At 42.1% G+C, this 16,932-nt stretch overlaps 1 protein-coding gene across 1 annotated transcript in view; it reads right to left on the bottom strand.

The window, feature by feature from the left end:
* Positions 1–16,932, bottom strand: part of LOC146595241 (glypican-5-like) — a 366,200-nt gene that overhangs the window by 290,630 nt on the left and 58,638 nt on the right. The window lies entirely within an intron of this gene.

The raw sequence follows: 16,932 nt of genomic DNA, 5'->3' as shown, positions 1-16,932 counted from the left end.
CCCTCTGGTCCTCTGGTTTCCCAGTAGAATGGTGTCATCTTCGTAGTTTTGCATCTTCTAGGGATAATCATAGAATCAGTAAGGTTGGAAGGGACCTCTGGAGATCGAGTCCAACCCCCCTGCTCAAGCAGGGTCACCTAGAGCATCATAGACAGGGTTGCATCCAAGCAGGCTTTGACTATCTCCAGAGAAGGAGACTCCACGACCTCTCTGGGCAACCTGTGCCAGGGCTCCGTCACTCTCACAGGGAAGAAATTCCCCCTCACGGTCAGGCGGAACTGCCTGTGCTTCAATTTCTGCCCATTGCCTCTTGTCCTGTCACACAGGACAACTGAAAAGAGTTTGTCCCCGTCCCCTGGACACCCTCCCTTCGGGTACTTGTACACATTGATCAGATCCCCCCTCAGTCTTCTCTTCCCCAGGCTGAAGAGGCCCAGCTCTCGCAGCCGTTCCTCACAGGGCAGGTGCTCCAGCCCTCTGATCATCCTCATAGCCCTACGCTGGACTCTCTCCAGTAGCTCCATGTCTCTCTTGCACTGGGGAGCCCAGAACTGGACACAGTACTGGAGATGAGGCCTCCCCAGGCTGAGTAGAGGGGCAGGATCACCTCCCTCAACCTGCTGGCAACACTCTTCCCAATGCACCGTAGGAGACCATTGGCCTTCCTGGCCACAAGGGCACTTTGCTGCCTCATGGTCAATCTAAACAGTAACTTGTTTAGAAATAAGATATTTTGTGCATTAAATGTAAATATTTTTACACACCAGAATATTGCTTTAAAAAAATGTTGATATCTGCCCTGATTATCTAATCTACTAGAACAGCTTTATGCCAATAAAGTTCTTATAGTTAAAAAAAAAAAGCCGTACTAGAAGTTCAGCATAATTAAAGCAAAAGTTAAGAGTGAAGTCAGTCTTAGCAGTTCAAGAAACACTACAGCTAACAGGCTTTTTGTAAAATTAGTACGTGAAGAATAATTAACTTGGCTATCCATCCATGTACAAACAGAGAGCAGTCGTCTGATTCTTCTCCCACATACAAATTTTCTGCAAGTTACTTTTTTTTTTTTTTTTTTTTAACATTTACTCACTGTGGCATATAAGGGAAACTCTGAAGGAAACCACACTACGCTTTTCCATGGAACAACTAAAAACCACTACCTTTGGAAAGAGCCCTCAGCATTACCAGAAATCTCTATTAAAAAACAATCAGCATCATTCCCATTTCACATCTTATTACAGGCCATTTAACTGGGATATGTTACTGATTTTCTTGTGCAGTGTTCTTGGCTATGCTTTTACTATACCAGAAGTACCCAGGTACTTCGCAGAGGTAAAGCTAAAATCAAAATGTACTGTCAAGACTACAGAAGAGACCCAATGTGTAAGTGCACGAATTAATTGCATCACGAGAGTGTCTGTAGCAGCAAATCCAGAGAAAAGCAGACAAGAGTGACAAGTCACAAAATATACATTGTCCACTCAGTCACTACAACTTAACTGAGCTCTTCAGGATATTGATGGGACAGAAAAGAAACAGCTTTCTACTACCACATTGAGGGGTGAGATCTTCCCGTGACTGTCTGTGCTGATTATATCTGATAAATATCCTGCCACGTACCTCCTGATAGAAACTTCTGCCTAAGCTGACATGTCTGTAGTCCCTTCTAACAGCTGTGCTCTAGTCAACTGTGATTAGCTTTGTTAAAGAAAAACACAGGTGCAATTCCAAGCATAATATAAAGCTGTTTTTAAGATATGAAAAGTTGCAATAGCTTAAAAAAAAAAAACCTAGCTACAAGACTCCCAGAACAAAAGGTCTCTTGGTCTTCCCAGAGCAACATCTCCTGCACAGGGAGCTCGCCCAGCAGCGCGCCGCGTGCAACGCTCAACGCGAGAAGGCCCGGTGCTGCAGGAGTTTCAGAGCACAAGATCCACTATCACAGTGTTGCACTGACAGCAGAGCTCAGTCACCTCAAGCAAAACTGGTTTCTAAATGGCCCATTGGGAGATTGAGCAGCAACAGGAACCAAAAGCGTTGCTCACCATCCAGAAACTTCAGCCCAGGCACGAGTAGGTCTACTTGTCATTTCCACTCTGTTCTTTGTGGCCTTGGCACAACCGCCACCTCCTCAGCCTCCTGCCCCGACCAATCCAGCCTGCGCCCTCTTCAAAATCAAAGTCCTACAGGGCCTGTTCCCCTCCCCTCAACCAAAACAGCTTCACTATGCAATCTGGTACTGGGAGATGGGAACAAAATACACCCCTCACATTACGGTGAGAATGATGAAAACTGAAACCCATCAGCTTTGGATTATTTGGCCAGTATTTGTCCTGGGAGCATCAGCAAGCTTAAAACAGTCTCATTGCCTCATAGGCTGGTGATGCAAATAGAAAAAAATCTTCTAGGCACAAGCCTAGGACATATCTTAATAACAGAATGGCCCAGTGATAAATAGCAATATTCTGCTCTGGTGTAGTCATTTTGCCATGAAATCAAATAATTTCTGCAGACTGTGTGCTGGGGAATACATCCAAATTGCTGAAAACAGTAACCACAGTGCACACATTTATCACAGTTAGCAGCCTTCTTGGTTTTATCATTAATAAAACATTGTACCATCAGGTTGCAACTAGCTGCAAAAGCATTTGTAAAATACTAGAGAAAGTGCCACATGTGTGCCGCGCTAAAGCATATCTGCCAGTCCTGATAATATTTTTAAATAAAATATTGTACAAAAGGTTTTATAGAAAAAAAGTCTTCCAAGTTATTATGCATTGTAAAGTTAGCTAGTTTGCTAAGTTCATTTTGAACTGCTCACCATTTATTTCATCTCCAAAAATTTTGTGAATACAATGACCAAGATGGTAATTAAATTCAGCTGTTCATTATTTCTATATACTGCACTTCAATGTAATTGTGTATTATTTTTATATACTGCAATTACAGAGTGCAATTACTTATTCTTTTTAAAGTGAGTAGTTTAGAGTAAAACTAGATCAGTTGGCCAGCCAAAAGCTGGAGTCCAGATGTGGTATTAACCTTTTACGACACCATGTGCTTCTGCTTATCCTACAGATAAATAAAGCAAATAGTTCTTTGGGAATATTTTGCAGTAGAAGGTTGATTGACTTGTAGTATCAGAGTGGTAAGGTGATATAGATGAACAGTGAAAGCCCTGAGGACTATAGCTAAACTTTTTATAAAACCAGAGCTATTAGTATTATTTTCCTTCCATCAAAACAGAATTCCAAGACCACTTAGATGATTCATATCTGCCCATTTTAAAACTGCTGGCTATTGCTTCATAATAGCAACCTATGGTTTTAACAGTAGTGGGGCCAAACGGAAATAAGAACTACCGCTGGGCATCAACAATATTTTCTATGCTTTTAATTCACTTTCCAAAAACACTTACTTTAGAAAAATAATTATGTACCTTGACAGAACTTTAAGTTCCTCCTCTTTTATCTGTATTGACATAAGTTTTTTTGCTCTTCACATAACCATCTTCAAAATTCTTAAGAAGTCTGATAGCCACCTGAGATGGGGAGCAGGAGCGATGTTATCTGAGGTATCTGATCAATCACTCAACCTGGACATGGACAACTGGAAGCCACAGCTATGGCAGGCAAGTTGAGTGATTCCTGTGCTCTATTACGGTGCTAAACACTTGAAAAATAACTGAGTGACAGCTCTGTAACCATCCACATCTGTTTCAAGATAAATTCACAGAAACTGTCTAAATTCTTCAAATTAACAGTTTGATCTCAATGTTCTACTGAGCACAGTTTTGGCCACAGAACAAAAAAACTTCTGCTTTTATTTTTCAGGCTTCAACTGTGTGCACAGATGTACAGTGGACTGATGAAAATGTGTCAGTATTTCTCCTTAAAAAGTAAAATAGCTTTCCAGTAAAAACAAACAGCTTAAAGAATGTTTTCTTAAAAAATCAACCCTGGATCATCACTTTATAGAATGATCCAAACCCCTAGTGTCTTCTCAAATAAGGTTCTTGCTTTGTTTTCTTTGACACATTGGAATAACGTAAAAACGTAGTCAAGCTCCAAAAGACAAGCAGGCCGGCCGAGCGATCCAAGATTCACGTGGAGTTGGAAAGGAATTATACAGGGCCCTAAAAAAAAGTGTTCTGCCCTCAGTTTGGTTTCTTCGGAATAGATCCTCAGCACACACAGCTGAGAATGAGGCAAACTTCCAGCATCTAAGTCTTCAATCGCTTTTATCTTGCTTTTTAATACAAGAGTCTGGTTATCAAACTGTACCTATACACTTGTCAGTTTATATGATTGCTACCAAAATACTCAGTAGAAGATCGGACTTTAGGGATTTTTGTCTGGAAAGAAGAAAGGTTACGTTGGGTGGGTGGGGGAGATTGGCAAGTGGACGATACCTTATTTCAATCTTCAGGATTAAGTCTCAGGTAATCTCTTCCCGCAGGCTGCTGGAAATGTAACACAGTGTAACTTTTCCTTTGGATTTCTGAAACAAGCTGCTTTTACTACAAGTAGTTTTGGAGAGAGGTATTTTGTGCATACAGCTTACCAAACTAGAACAGCCTCGTAGCAGACCGCCCGAACGACCCGAGCCCCCCAGGCAGCCTGGGCACCGACGGCGGCACTCCAACACTGCCGTGTCCTGTTCGCGAAGGAGTACGAGTGCTTTGAGTGCCCCGACAAGGAGCCTTCTCTTACCCCAGACTGAGACAGCGCTGTCAAAGCCTAACGTGGTAACTGGGGGCCCAGCACACAGCAAGGAGTCCCCAGTGCAAAGAAAGGGGACCACACCGAGGAAAGCGCGAGCAGCATCCTGGCCTCAGGCATTTAAAGGACCACAAGTGTTGGTGCAACCATAGGACACGCGCGAGTGTTCAGAAACAAGCAATCCACAGTACCTGCGGAGCACATGGTGGGGACATACCTAATGCACAAGTAAAACGCAGGCATGCAGAAAGACTGCTGTTTGCTGATAGCAACTATTTCTATAACATCAGGAGAAAAAAGGCCAGACACTGCTTGTGCAGCCTTCCCGCAAATGAAAACCATGGAGAAAGCAAAAGCTGCGCCAGCTACACAGTGCCAGGTACTAGCGGGGAGAGGAACAGATGCCACCGTTAGAGAAAGAGAGGGCGTTCATGTTGGTTGTCCGTTGCAGCTCAAAAGCCCTGCAGATTTGACACATTTGGGCTCGGAGAGCAAGCCAACAGGGCTTGCCAAAGCACAGCAGTGCTCTCCATTGCCGATTTGCACAGTGGCACTGATGAGGGTCCACAAGGCACTAAGCACCGAGTCTGCTACCTCCAGGTAAGAAAAGCAGCAAATGTGGACTGTATCTGTGGAGTCCAGGTGTGATCCACACTTCCACTGCAGCGAGGACCCTTACACTTGCCTCCAACACATTGCTGTGTTACATGTTTGTGTGTCCTGGCAGAGAAATGCCTCATGGCTGCTGGTAACACAAGGACAGAGAACAAATTGAGGTCTTCTAATGTGCATCTCTGGCACATTAAAGACCACTAAGAAGGGAAAGTACAAAAATATTTTAAAATTGCCTTTGTTAAGAAAGAGAAACAGAAGATTCTCTTCTGAAGTCCCTCAAGACAAAGCAGGAACATGACCCGCTCAGATCGAAGACTCCATCCTTCTGGGAATCCTTTCATTAACAGAAGAGCAACCAGACAGAAGTCTCTAGAGAGGACTTCCTCGACCTTCTGCTTATAGAGTTCAACTGGCAGTAGGAAAACTAATACGCGCATTTCGGAAGGTCATGAACTGTTTCATGATTTCCAGCTGAATGAGTTAGGTGGTCCCATTATGATCTCTTTCTAAAATCTAAGAAAAAAATAACCACAAGAGACAGAGTGAGCTTCACAAAGATGAAGAATTTTGTTCATTTTAATGCTACTCTTGCTCTTCCTTACATGCTCCAGTAGGAATACGAAAAATACTTTAAGGCCCATTTGAGGGCTAAAGTCACAAACAGGATGGATATATACGTGTGTGCGTATACATACATATATGCATATATGTACACACATGTTTTTTTCCTAGGATATACCTTCTAGGATAATTAATCCTAACAGGATTTTTAAAATCTAGATTACATCCATATTTACCAGCAACTTTAAAACGAAGAAAACAGCCTTTATGTAGGGAACAGCAGTGCTGCAACCCTGCACGCTCAATAGTGAAGACTCTCCCAGGCAGAACTGCCAGCTGGCGGGAGAAGAGCCCCGCGCGTGCCCGCGCCGCCAGCTCTTGGCTGCAGGAGGGAAGGGGTCATCACACACCGTGGCAGCGGCACACTCAACAGCAGTCTTCACAGTCACTGGGTACTTCTAACTTGTTCCAAAGCACAGGCCAGTTTCAAGTTTTTCCAATCACACTGATTACAGGAAGCTACAGCAGGACAAAAGTTGCAGCCTCACAGACCAAAGCGATGAAGCTGCTTCTCTTAGGTGCAGAAAACTGCGCCACGTTTTAACAAAATTAATCCACCATGACACCATATGCCAGTTTTGCCACACACATGCAGACAACCCCAGAAATGAGTAGGGCTTCACAAAATCAGAGTTTGCCTAAATGCAAGAAGTCATGTAACTGCAGCCTGCACTTGCTCGTTCTTCCCCAAGTCCCTGGTGGCAAGATCACAACTCAGTACGTGATTTTAGTTACTTACTTATACAAGCAGCAGCAGCAGAATTGTGCAAAGGCGGACAAGGATACGTTTTAGGAAAAAGACTGAAGAATATACAGACCTGCCTTGTTCAGTTCAAGCTCCTAGATACAAAATTTGATGATTTGGATCTAAGGGAGTTGATTCAAACACCAGCCTGAGTCATGAGATTGGCTGAGGAGCTCTCATGAACAGTCCTGAAGTTTGTGTGTTTGCAGACTTGCAAGGCCGCTAACAGTGAGCAAGAGTTTCCCCTCAGGTCCAGCAATGCTTGGGCTTGCTGACCTTCAAGAACTGCTACAAAAAAAGCATATTTACAACTTTAATTGATGGGGTGTCTTTGAGAGCTATCATTCATTTTGTTAACAGGAGCTTCTTGAGATAGTTCAGAGAGAACTAGAAGCCCCATGAAGTTCACTTCAGTGAATTCCTTGTGTCCCTCACCTGCAACAATGTGCAGGCAAGTATTGCCCTCTGTGGACCACATTCATTCTTAAGTGAGAGAAGTGCCTGCCCACTTCTTTGCCCACCTTTATGTTTTTCCTCTCCTACATTCTCATGGTGTGGCATTGAAGTCCTCATTGCGTTGCTTCCTCTGCTGCTTATGAGCATTTGGTATATTATGACCTCTACTTGGTTTCAGTTAAACATGGATCACTAGAGATAGAAAAAAAATCAATTACAGAAATACTGCTGAGAGTTAAAATATCAAATATTAGTCATACTGAGGTTTTAATACACAATTCTCAAAGCATCTATCATGCACGTTGCTTTTATAGTTCTGTTTTAAAGTTTTGTGGTCTTTTACTCAACAGTATAATGAAAAATATGATTTGCAGATAAATCACATTGATAATGAAAGTAAATTAGCCATTATGTTCCAGTAGACTTTCAACACAAATTAGTGAACTGAAAGGAGATAGACTGCAGCAATATCCTGCTGTCCCCTAGTTACAGTTCAAAGCTTCCTTTCCTGGTAGCTTTAGTGGAAACCAAGCAAACAAATATTCATAATTAAAGCACCAAAACTGTAAGCTTAAGAAACTGGCATCTGAGGTCTTAACAAGCCCCAGTTAAGCCAGTAGTCTCCTAGGAACAAGGAGTCTTGCAAATGCAAGCAGGGTTGTAAAACTACAGGATATCACCAAACTAAAAACACGCATAAACAAAGGGGTTGATAGGTTAGAAGAGGTTGATACGTAAAGCTCCAAGTACACTACAGACATGTCACCTAAAAACATTTTTGGCTTCTATCAAATGTCCATCCTGAATCACCCGCCTAATGTTACTAAGTGCTCTTATGTACAAAAAGCGTTCAAGGAGCCTTCTAACTGGAGAAAAACTGGATCAACTTTGAGATACACATGCATTCATCTAAGTTCAGCCATTCATTTCCGTCCTAGCTTTGTACAATTTTAATTCTTATTATATTAAAAAGACTAAATATATGGGCAGCAAGCAGATACTTAAAATTGTCATAGACTTTATGATCCTTAGTAGTCTTTCTCAAAGGCTTATCTTCATTTCTTATTTTTATTGATTCCACATGATATATCACCTTTTGTACCCTAGTCATTTAGTTACTATGTATTCAGCCCAGCCAAAACCTATAAAGTAAACATGAAATTTTAAAAAGGGGAGAAAAACCCTTCTGACAGCAGTGGTGCTCGTTTTGCTTCAGAAGCAGCCAAAGAATCCAGACCTTTTTGATGAATAGGTTCGTTCTCCACTCTCCCTTTTTCTGGGGCTTTAAATTCACTGCATTATACCCCATAGTCTGAGATCTACTCTCCGAAGCCTTAGAAATGATTGCTTATTTTACTGAAGATCTTTTGGTATGAAACTTTATCCATAAAACCCTGCAATGGGATCAATCCCTTCAGCAGCACTGAAGGGAGAGAGGGGGAAAGGAGCAACCAACCAAGGAAATGACTGGTGAACTGCAAACACAAGAGTAACGGATAACACATAAGAAACTCTGGGCCCCAAAGTAAAACACATTTATTGCATTTTAGACCCATTCCAAGACAGCATTTTGGCACAGACAAAGTTTATCCTATTTCTGCAATAGTTCTTAATCCACAAAATCCCTGCAGAAGTTGAGTACACACTTAAGCTTTCTGCCAAAAAAGATTTGTGGAAAAGGGCCTTAAACTTTACAAAGTCACTTGAATTCTGGAAGGCCTTTGATTTCCTCTGACAAAACTCTCACCATCTCATTCCACAAATCTCAAATTGTTGAAGACTTTTCCCTTGCTCCAGGCTTTCCAGCTCCACCTTGTATAATGACACCCTTCTATAAGATTATTTATTCATAAAATTGCAAAAAAGAAAACTCACATGCCGATTCAATTAACCTAATCTGGGAAAGTTTATAAACCAGCTCTTACATATTTTGGCTTGGTCAAATATTTTCCAATCTCAGGCAAATATCATGCCTTAAATACCTTGTAATATCACGCCCAAACACATCTTGCTGCTTATTCACTTGAATACAAGTTTGCTGCTTTTCCTCAATCAATGCAGACACATCTCCTATTTGTCATTACTCACAAATTTACATTTCATTCAATATCTTTTTACTGCAAGAACTCCTACGGAGCCTACCTAGCACCACCGCCTACTGCTGCACTACGTGCAGGAGCAGGGTCCCATGTCCAGCTGAGCCTATCACCTAAAGAAGCTGCCGCAGCTTAGAGCTCTTTGGGGTTGGATTATCTGTGCAGACACGCATGATCTTGAACAACAATTAAAAAAGGAGGATAGTTCTCCCTGAACCAAACCAGGAAAGTAAGCATCTTTAAAAATCAAAACGGGGCTCTACTCCTGTCCCATGACTCCCATGCAAGGCCACAGAAGGGAGCTCTGCACTGAGCAGGAGCTATCTGTCCTGAGCATCTCCCTTTTCATTTTCTTAACCCAAGGCCACCAGAAACATGCAGGTCTCCTTATCAGACAGGTTAAGGCCAGATCCCCTGGACATGCATTTTTCAACCTAAGTGCACAGACGCAGCACTTCGAAGAACCTCCCTGTCTTTCCATGCCCTAATGGAGAGAAACTCTGCCAGAACCAAGAGCTTCTCAATTCGAGATGCTGTCAAAGCAGCCCGAACTGGAAAACCACTGATGCTGAAAAGCCTGCACTCTAATGCACGAGGCAGGGCTAGAGAGAGCACTCCAAATAGTAATTTGGCAAAGACTAATAGTGCAAGCCCAGAGACACAAGCCATTAAAGCAAAAGTGGCATCAGTTTCCAAATTTACAGAGGTTGTGACCTTGAGGACTGGTTTCCAATCCTATCTTCAGAGGCCTGGTTGGAGATTTGATACTTGGGAAATTGCAACATGAGAAAGGAAGCAGAGAGCAGAGCATGGCAAGGGAGTACTTCATAGGCGGTGTTAATGCAATTCTGACAAAACAGAATCATTCAGCATCTACAAGCCTTATGAAAACTGGGTGTCTGCAGTTGCTTAATATTCTTCATGTAAGGCTGGTACTTAACAGCAGGTTCAGAAATATTACAAATTCTGCTGCAGTATCAGAGCATTGATTTGCCAACCCTGATTCTCCTCTGTTTGGACACAGTCCTAGAGGCAAGCAGGCTTCAGACCGGCCAAGACAACCAACCATCCGCTTCCCTCGGGAGACAGAGCCCAGCATTGCAATGGGACCTTGAGGTATGCAAAAGCATATATTCACTGGTCCCCAAAATCTGACATTTGATTTGGCTGAAAACGACCAAAATATCCCAAAACATCAAGGGAACATTCAGAATTTTTTCTGGGATCTTGTGGTTACCTGGGATGGGACGACATGGACTTCAGTGTCGAAGGCAGCTGTCCCACAGGAACGGCCATACAGGAGAAGGACAGACGGACCCAGTGCCAGACCTGCCAGCAGTGTAGCTGCACCAGATGCTTCTCTCACAGCTCTGGGCAGCCCTGCACTGGGAGCTCCAGGGTGCAGAGTAGCTTGTCCAGCGGACCTAGCCAGTCTCCTGCAGTCTTCCTGTCTTCAATACACCACAAGAATTTCTTGTTGTTTGTTTTTGTGTCTTGGACTCTTTGCTCTTCAAATTCCACTTCAGGCCCCTTGGTTTCCTTCTCACACTGCCCGCTCTGGACTTTGCCTCCGTCTCTGGCATTCACTAGTGTTGGATTTCCAGTTTCTGACAGATACTTCATATGCTCAAATAACCTCCTGAACTTTGTGTTTAAGCATATGGATTCACTTGCCTTTCTGCTCTCCTCTCCCTGCACAGTGTATTTCTACTCGCAATGACAGTGTGCGGGGTGCTCAAGCAGCTATGATGCCTAAACTAAGATTTTAAGTTCTACGCTTCATCACAGCCATACATTTAAACAGCGTTCACATTGTTCCAATAAGCAAGAGGCAGTCACACAAGTTGGTCATTATGTTCCCCATTCCCCATATAATCTAGTCTGAACTTCCACTGTAAAACTCCCCTGGGAGCAGTAGACAACTTTTAATTAAAGTCCATATAATGCAGAAAGAGTCTTGTGAAGCAACTAAGATGAATATTAGGATCTCTGAATCAAAACCAGCAATGGCATCTAGAAAGGCCGTCGCTATCACATGGATAAGCTGGGTTTTTAGCTACGTATGTTTGTGCAATAAAGCAGCAGCAAAGCTTTGAGTCCTAAGCCCAGAACACTTTATGGCACTTTTAGAAATACAATTTAGAAATACTAAATAGTATTCTTAGCCATGATCTACCATGCAGATGTTAAACATTTGCATAAAAGTGACAAATACAGATATTTAAAACCCGTAATTTTTCCTGAAATGTTTAAATACCATAGGTCAAGATGTATGCCAACATCTGAGACTTGCTTCCTGTTTCAACTAACTTGATAAAAACAAAAAAATAATTACCAACAGAATCCAATTACCTTGCTACAGAAGCTACCCTATTCTTTTCAGTGGGGTTGCTCAGGTAAAGTCCTGTTGTAAGAAAGAGTATTAAAACTCATCCCTCAATGAGATGCTTCACCACATCATTTCAGAGGTCCCTCTCAATCAGCAGATACATCATCCACAGATTAATGACAAAAATAAATCTCCATGCATCCTCCTCCTCTCATCTTCACATTTGCCTCCTTCAGCCTCTATCAATTAACCTCCTCCACTCTTCCAGATCATTCACCATGCTCGTGCCCATCCTAGCTCCCCACCTTTTTACATCGCACAGTATCTTTCACTTGTTGCAGTCACATTTTGGACAGCTTTCTTACCTCTGTTAATGCTTATCTCGAGACCTTTTTGCTTACTGCCGTACCATATAACGTCAAGTCCTTTCGTAATGGAACGAAACCATCCTACCACCGTTCCTCTCACTTTTCTTGAAACGTGCAGCCCAAGATATTTCACATTTCTTACCATGAACAGATACTCCCCACTGGTGAAAATCAGCATAATCAACTGAACTGTACAGCTGCTGACAGACTGAAACCAACTAAGCAGCTATTAAACGTTCTGTATGTAAGCTGTAATTATAAAGGTAATTTTGCATACTTTCTTTTAAATGTACATTTGCTTTTGAAAGGAATTCTGAATGTATTCATTACATAAAAACACCTAAAGCATGCAAAAAGTTTGACATAAAGGTCTTCAATACGCAAGGGAAGAGTGGAATCCTATTTTATTTCAAAATAGGTCTTTCAAAATATTTTTACCATTAATGAACATCTGATAGTCATGAGCTTCAGTAATCTGACAGAAGACAAAGATTATGTCAGTTGCTGGTTCTAGTTAAAAATTTTAAACAAAGTGGTACTGCCCTATTCCATTCCCCCATATACACACACACACATATATATGTAGTAATTTAGGAAGCAATGGCAACAAACATCATTAACAAAGTGGGGAAGTCCTAACCATTTTCCTACTCTACATCTATATCCACCACCGAAGAAAATTTCTCTGGAACTTAGTGCTGTTTACAGAAGAAAACAACATAGCTGCCTAGTAAATACAACTGCACGTTTCTACAACAGCTCGTAAAGACTTCCCACGTTGTGCTGTTAAAGGGAAAAGGGTTCTCTAGCAAAAGACTGTAACACCTACCACTGAACTTGGAAAATGCACGACACCCTCCGGCTCGAGTGGAACAGTGCCAGAAAAGCCCTTTGCAGCCCCAAAGGGAAACACAGCAGAGGCAGAGGTTTCCCAGATTCACCCCCACCCGCCAGGAACGCTTTAGTAAGCGCAGAGCAAGACCAGCGCTCCGTGCAGTCAAGATGCACGAACACCTGCAGCCGCACTTCCTGCAAGATTGCTCTTGAACACCTCCGATTAGTTTCACATGTCCATTCCTAAGTTTCTGACGTCTCCTTGAGAAACCTAAGTCACTGGAAACTGCTCTCTCGAGGGGATTAGAAAACAATTTCCACTGTTCAAAAAACTAATGATTATTAATACTATCTGGAATTCTTATAATAAAGAAAAAACAAATACACGCTATTACACGTTACTACTATGGCTTTACCTGGTCATCAGCACACACACATCTTAATTCCTACGTACAGAGTATTCGACGCTTTCATAATCTGCAATACTGCCTAGTTAGTTTTCAGAAAAATCAAGGGCATTTAAGTCTGTCCACGTACAATCCGATGATATGGGGGACAGGGGAACAGGGGACTCGGAACCAGACGGAGCTGCCCACCCCCATCAGCATCTCCACTCTACTGAAATCACTTTGCGGAGAAGAGCTCCTAGAGCAGCAATCTAAACATTTCCTCTGTGTCAGATTGGTGGGGGAACATTATCGCTCACTTTGCTTCTTCTGTGGGGAGCCCAGCTGCTGAATACACATTTATGAATAACCCTGAGCAAAAGAACCAAGCTTCACCTTTCTTGAAGGGTCCAGTTCAAGCATTATTGAAAAAATTCTGGTGCAATCCTCTCTGACCATTGAAGTACCATTCATCCAAGCTTCTCTAGACCTTTCTTCTTCTTTGGTCTCAAAATTCTGAGTTTTACAGATTTACACATTTGCCCAGATTTCCCCCCCCCCCCCCATTCCGAGTTGCTAAGAAACCTAGATGCTTGGCAACTTGGACAGAGCTCACGCACATGTGCGCTGTGCTGCATGCAATCATCCTGCTCTTGCAGGAAACACTGCACTTAGTCAGTGCCACTCCACTAACCAGAAGGTCTGAAACTCCTGGGAAGCATCAGACATGTCTAAGTCACTGCTGTACAACAGGTCTGGGCATTCCTATTACACATCCCAAAACCTTCAAGACTCATGTTTCCACACAAACACAGGAGCATTTGCTTTGAATTCAGCCCCAGAGTTCAAATAATTCTCAGGAGTTGATAAGAAATCAAAACCGGCTTTGAGGAAAAATGATCGTGATGTCTCAGATGATTTTAACAGCATTTCATATCTGGGCATCTCTTCAAATCTTCATTCAAGAACACTGTACTAAACTCATCTCCCACATTCCCACAAAGGTAAGACAGTAGCATGGGGAGCAATTTTAGCATGCAGAACACTACAGCACCAGAACACTACAGAACAGTATGAAGGGAGTTTGCCAAAATGAGCATTATTAATATGTACCTTTGGAAGACTCCTTAGCTTTCAAAAATATCAAGGACAGTGAGCAATAAAAAGCCTGATAACACATTCTTCGCTACTGACATCAACAGTTTTCAAGGACAAAGGAAACAGCCACGAAATAATAAGTATTTTATGGAAGATGTTTGAAAAAAAGCATCATCACAGAACAAGCTATCTATATTCAACTAATAACCTATTTGCCTACTCAAGGAGCATGGGCTTATAGTGGGACAAGTTCACAGGTCCTTTCATATTAACCAAAGTCAAGCAAACACTTCAAGAGAAGCAAATAACAAAAATGGGGCATTTCCATTGATTCCTATTGTTATGGCTGCATCTGAACTTGATTTACTTGAAATAAGATTCCCATATCAGGTAAGAAAATACGATTTTTGACAGCAAGTATGAAATTCTTATCTGGCCACACTGATTATTAGCTAGCATTTTGAGGTGTTTGTCATTTGTTACCAGAAATGAAATCCTCCTCCTGCAGAAGAGTTCCCACATCATGTAATCCAGTACGTAATTCCATTATTGGTTTATCTACGTATTTTTACTGTCTTCCTGTACTTCCTTTCATTAGTTAACATAACATGAGGTCAGAGCTTCCTTTTTTTTTTTTTAAAAAAAACACCTTGGTAAAATGCATACCTTTTTCATCTCTTTGCTCAGACCCCTCTACTATGTTGGAAAGTTTTTTGTTCTTGTGTTGACTGTTCAGTCACATGTGCAGAATTAACAACTTGCAAGTTAAGAGCATTTATTTGCCGTAAACAAATACCTGCAGTCCCAAACTGTACCACACAAAAGCAACATTATCTGCTTGTTCATAAATAGCCCTGCTGAACCCAAAGGGTCTCCCCACATGCACAAAACTGAGCAGGTTTCTGAGTCGTTCCACGATGTGGACTCCTGAAGCATAGAGTTCAGGAACAAAATTTGATATCCTCCACAGATGTGTGCAAATCCAATGCAGTTTCACTGAGATCTGCTCACCATATAGATACAGAAGAGCACCAAGAGCTTTCCTTTATTTTTCCTGGGGCCTTAGTCCCGTACCACCAGCTTCCTGACATGTGACATGTTTTTCCGCTGACAGGCTAGCAATTAACCTGCTGCCACAAAAAAAAAATAACAGAGTAAAACAACATGTGAAAAATGAAAGATAAATCACAGGGTCACAGAAAAGTCCAACAGCATCATTTCAATTGGAGTTCTTTTCCCTGCGGTCATATAGTCTCTCCCTTACAAACGCAAGGCTGTTTAGTTATTACTTCCATTTCAGAATTTAATTTCCTCCACAGTGCTTGAGAAGCAAAGTAGGAAGGAAAGCAAAGAAGTGAAAATTGAAATCAAAGAAATCTTGCACTTCACCTTAGCTCACAAAAGTAACAAGCCAGGAGCTGCAAAAACTTCAGCTACTCCCCCCAAGTGAAACTGAGCCATTTTTAAAATCTCAATTTTTTTTCCTCAGAAAATTGGATGGTTGGTGTTGGTTTTTGTTTATTTTAAAATCTCAGTAACATGTTCTGCCTTTTCAATGAAAATTGAAGTTCAAAATCTGTAAGTTTTGAACAGAAATCATTTTGGCTTTGCAAGCACTTATGTTTATTAACATTTCCTTAAACAGAAAATGAGTTTCGCATGTTGATCCACATGCCACTGCTCATCAAAAAAAACTGATGAAAAAAACTTAATACAATTCATCACTCCTCCTACACTTAATTTCTGGGCATGCCTTTTTTTTTCCTCTATATGAAGCCACCATCCAAATACCACAACTGCTTTCCAAGCACAAGGGTGGCACTTCCCTGCTGCCCAGCACCACCAGTGCAATCCAGCCCTGCCCGGCCACGGGCAACCGCAGCTGGATGCCCGCAGCAAGGAACCTGCACGTCCCCCCCGCAGGCCCCCGCCGCAAGGAACCCGCACGCCTCCCCCCCGCAGCTTCATCCCTCTCTAAACCATTTCCATCGCAACCATAAGTAAAGACCTCAGCAAGCCCACAGGCAGGGTGGCACAGCGCCTTGCAATCTGAGAAATGTTCATTTGCACTTAGCCATCTAACCAGTCATCACACTCCAGATTTCACCTCAGCAGGAAGAATCTCAAAACCCACCTCTCCTTATAAATTTGGACAGCGGGCTCAAAGCCACCGAGTTAGTCCATAGCAGATGCCAAAAGAAAGTCTTGGTTTCGTGCATCAGCAGTGCCCTACCATTATCTCTTTCAGAATTTAGGCTTCATAACTACTTTTGGCTTTTTATTATTTTCTTTTAAAGCAATTTATTACCTCTCTTCTAAGAGTTCTAGGATGAACAAGCTATCAGTGTAAGAGCAGAGCATACAAATCTTTTGTGTAATTAGCAAAAGTTTGCTTTTGCCAGAACAGCAGCATCCCTCTCCCCGCCTGAGTGATCAATAGCAATCCCTATTCACTTCTGCTTGTGTGCTTTATTGTATCTATTTTTTCCTTCTTTAAGGTTTGTGGATATTTAGGCCTAGATTAAATGCATCTAACATTCAACATTTACCTGGGATACCTGCATATCAGACCTATTCACACACCAGTCGGTCCACAGAAATGGAGATGGACAAATTAAGATGACAGCTCAGGTTTTCTGTTCTTGTATCCAAAAGGAAATTAC

Source organism: Rhea americana, unplaced genomic scaffold (assembly GCF_003343005.1).
Source record: "Rhea americana isolate MKP2758 unplaced genomic scaffold, rheAme1 scaffold_231, whole genome shotgun sequence".
Classification (NCBI taxonomy): domain Eukaryota; kingdom Metazoa; phylum Chordata; class Aves; order Rheiformes; family Rheidae; genus Rhea; species Rhea americana.
The sequence above is the reverse complement of the archived record's forward strand: the minus strand, read 5'-3'. Positions and strand labels throughout refer to the sequence as shown.